The sequence below is a fragment of the Pongo pygmaeus genome, chromosome 11 (assembly GCF_028885625.2).
Source record: "Pongo pygmaeus isolate AG05252 chromosome 11, NHGRI_mPonPyg2-v2.0_pri, whole genome shotgun sequence".
NCBI lineage: Eukaryota > Metazoa > Chordata > Mammalia > Primates > Hominidae > Pongo > Pongo pygmaeus.
Window position 1 is genome coordinate 107983208 of NC_072384.2, and position 4309 is coordinate 107987516.

The window sequence follows — 4309 nt, forward strand, 5'->3', positions numbered from 1 at the left end:
TGCCTCAGCCTCCCGAATAGCTGGGATTACAGGCATGCACCACCACGCCTGGCTAATTTTGTATTTTTAGTAGAGACGGGGTTTCTCCAAGTTGGTCAGGCTGGTTTCGAACTCCCGACCTCAGGTGATCCGCCCATCTCAGCCTCCCACAGTGCTGGGATTACAGGCGTGAGCCACTGCGCCTGGCTCTGTTTTTTTAATTTACTATTTAGAATCTTAAGTTTTCAAAAAGCTGGAATAATTTAAATGAATCCATTGTTATCAAGCCTTTAATCATGCATGATAATGGGCTACTTTGTGCCACATAGCAATTTTTTTATATAAGGTAACATGAATTATTAATATCAAGTTATTATGACATATAGCTATTGCAGTGAACTGGAAGAAAGTGGCCACTTGATTTTATTTAAACTGAAGTTTACCATAATGACAACAACATAGGACAACACCTCCAACCATCAGCCAAGTTTGAGAGCTATTTGTTCACACAGCAGGGCAGTTCGAATGAGTTTTGCCATGGAATTTCACCTGTATCCAATTCTCATTAATTGAGTAAATCAATGAAGGTAAATTGATTAGACTACTAATCTCCAATAAACAGAAGACCTCAGTGATTGAATGTTGTGCTGATAACAAATTGGACCCATTTTCCTAATATTCTTGAGAAAGAATGGAATTAGGGAAAAGAGAAAATTGAGGACATTTTTGAATTTATTATTAATGCTCCTCTGTTAGTTCTTTAGAGTTCTTGATTCTAATCCAGGTTACTGTGAGATGTTTTAAATTAATCTTTTATTCAATGTTATAATATAGGTAGTATTAAAAGTGTTCTTTAAAAAGTTTAAAGAAATTGAGGCCGGGCATGGTGGCTCATGCCTGTAATCCCAGCACTTTGGGAGGCCGAGGCAGGCGGATCACGAGGTCAGGAGATCGAGACCATCCTGGCTAACACGGTGAAACCCCATCTCTACTAAAAATACAAAAAATTAGCCGGGCGTGGTGGCAGGTGCCTGTAGTCCCAGCTACTCGGGAGTCTGAGGCAGGAGAATGGCATGAACCCGGGAGGCAGAGCTTGCAGTGAGCTGAGATCACGCCACTGCACGCCAGTCTGGGCGACAGAGTGAGACTTCGTCTCAAAAAAAAAAAAAAAGGAAAAAGAAATTGAAGGCCAGGCACTGTGACTCACATCTGTAATCCCAGCCCTTTGGGAGGCTAAGGCGGGGGGGGTGTGGATCACCTGAGGTCAGGAGTTCGAGACCAGCCTGGCCAACATGGTGAAACCGCATCTCTACTGAAAATGCAAAGAATAGCCGGGCGTGGTGGTGCACCCCTGTAATCCTAGCTACTCGGGATGCTGAGGTAGAAGAATTGCTTGAACCCGGGAGGCAGAGAATGCAGTGAGCCGAGATTGCACCCTCGCACGCCATCTTGGGCAACAGAGCAAGACCCCATCTCAAAAAAAAAAAAAAAAAATTGAGACAGAATTTTTAACGATTTTTTTTTCTTTTTAGAGATGGCGTCTCACTGTGTTGCCCAGGCTGGTCTTGAACTCCTACACTCAAGCGATCCACCCGCCTCGGCCTCCCAAAGCACAAGCATGAGCCACTGTGCCTACCCTAAAAGATTTTTTTTTTTAACTGAGATCCTTAATTGCTGTACACTGGAGATTAAGCTGATATCAGAAAACACATTTCCTTGCACTGTCTAACCCAGCAGCAGTTCTCACATTTTTTGGTCTCAGGATCTATTACACTCCTTAAAATTATTAAGGACTCCTAAGAACCATTCATATTTATTGTGTTAGAAATGTTAAGTTTTAAGAAGTTAAAACTTAAAATAATAAACTATTTGTTACTTTATGTAAAGGTAGCAGCCATACCTCCATTATGGATTAACATCACAGCAGTGACATCCTCACATATCAGGGAACCCCTGGAAAACTTCACAGTATACTCATGGGAGAATGAGAACGAAAAGGGCAAATAACATCTTAGTATTATTACGAAAATAGTTGCAATCTCATAGATGCTCTAGAAAGGTGATAGAGTTTCCCAGAAGCTGCAGACCATATTTTGAGAACCACTAGTCTACACTGCTTCTTAGCCTTCTTAGCAAAACTATCTTTTGTCTAAGTTACTGTTGTTCAAGGACTAAATAATAAGAATACTTATAACACTGACTTCCTATCACTGACTGTAAATATACAACTGATACGTTATCAATTTTCTTATTATCTTTAATGTGAAAGCAGTATAGAGAGCGTGTTCAAAGTGGGTTTTGGAGGCTGGTGTCCTGGATTCTAATCTCAGTGCTTAGCTGGGTGACCGTGGGTGAGTCACCTAGCCTTTCTGAGCCTCAATGTCCTATCTGTAAAATGATCATTATATTACTATTTACCTTTGCTGTGAAAATTAAGTGAATTAATCTATTCTTCAAAAGTGGAGAAAGAAAATAAAGTAAAATTTTTATTAGGAAAAAAAAACAAAAACTGGCTGGGCACGGTGGCTCACGCCTTTAATCCCAGCAATTTGGAAGGTCAAGGTAGCCGGATCACTTGAGCCTAGGAATTCGAGGCTGCAGTGAGCTATGATCGCACCACTGCACTCTAGCCTGGGTGACAGAGTGAGGCCCTATCTCAAAAAAAAAAAAAAATCAATGTAGAAGAAAACTAGTTTTTCACCCCTCCTTCGAAATAACTTGAGGACATTTGCCCATATGCCTGGGTCCTGGCCAGTATGATGTGGGCCGTAATGCCCCTGCCTAAAAGCCCTTTCTTCCCCATCTGCACGCCCTCAGAGGTGGGCAAACTGGAGAAGCTGGATCCCTGAGTCATTGCTTAGAGGAGAGTCGTTCAACTCACAGTGGATTGTGACATGAGCAAGAAATCAATCTTTGTCATGTTAAGCCACTGACATTTGGAATGTATTCACTATTGCAGCATATAGCCTATCTCCATTAATACACAAGGGCAGGCCATTTGAGCTGGGGAAAGGAGAGGGCTCTGAAGAGGTGACATTTAAATGGAAATTTAAAAGAGTAGAAGAAAACAGCCACTTGAAGAGCCAAGGGAATGGCATTTCAAGCAAGGGAACAGAAACTGCAAAAGCCCCCAGGCAGAAGAGAGAAACTGTCAACTGACCAGCCAGGAGCAAGGGGGAAGTGGCACAAGATAACTCTTAAGATTAAGTCAAACAGAAGAATGAAAGCTTTGAACTACCCAAACTCCACTAACAACTTACACCCTGCAGGAGAGGCATTTTTGCATCATCACTACCCAACTCTCTGTGTGAGTCACAGACCCTGGGTGCCCTCAAGGGTGAGGCTGGCTGCCCTGAAGACACTACCATACAGCTAAGGAGTTGGCTTAAGGATATTCAAAAAGCCTTAAGGAATAAAGCTCCAGCTGGTGCCAAAGAAAGACAACTAGCGACAGAGTATTGGTATAACTGTGTTCACCACCATCTTTTTTAAGTTCTTCTCTAGCTTCTCAGTATTTCCGTAAGACCTGACTGCAGAGAGAAAAAACAAGACAACTGCTCAGCGCTACCTTGAGGGAATATGCAGCATAAATAGCTACATTTGGATTTTTCATTTTGCTGATGAAATCACATTTTTGATCACAGCTCCTGGACAACTGCAGCCATGCCTGATGCCCTTGTTCTACAACAAAATAGAAGCAGCAGCTAGGGGAGAAGTTTCCAGACTTGTGTTCTGTTGGGTTTTAGAGTCACATCTGTGGCTTTTAGCTGGAAATGGCTGGACAACTATTTGTTAAATGAATGAATGTTACAATACATCACATCAAATTATAGTCCACCTCACTCCAAAAGTGTTTAAATGCAAATTCGACTTATTAGATACTTTTGAGTTAATGATGCTGAAGAATTTGTAGTTACTTTCGTTATTTGTGTTTCATTAACCTAGGGTTCAATAATATTCACAGGTATAGTACATGTTTGGGCAAGAAGCTATTGACTGTCTTATCTTTTGATGACTCCAAGAAAAGATATGGAGCCATTTGCCTTTTCATACTTCATAGGTTAATTTGTGTGTAATTAGAAAAGCAGGTACATTTTAATTAAGTCAAACCAAAAGACAACATCAAGGGGAGAATAGTAAATAGTCAAGTGAAAATGCTAGCTTCTAATTCCAAGAGCTCATATATTTATAGCAGTGCCTCTTCCCAGGTGACACAGGGCATTTGGAGTTCAAGTTTTCCTGGTGGTATGTACTGGAGTGGGAGTGGAGTTACATGCTAATGTGACCAGAGAGGATGCAGTGCTGAGGATCCAGGGCAGGATGGAGGCAG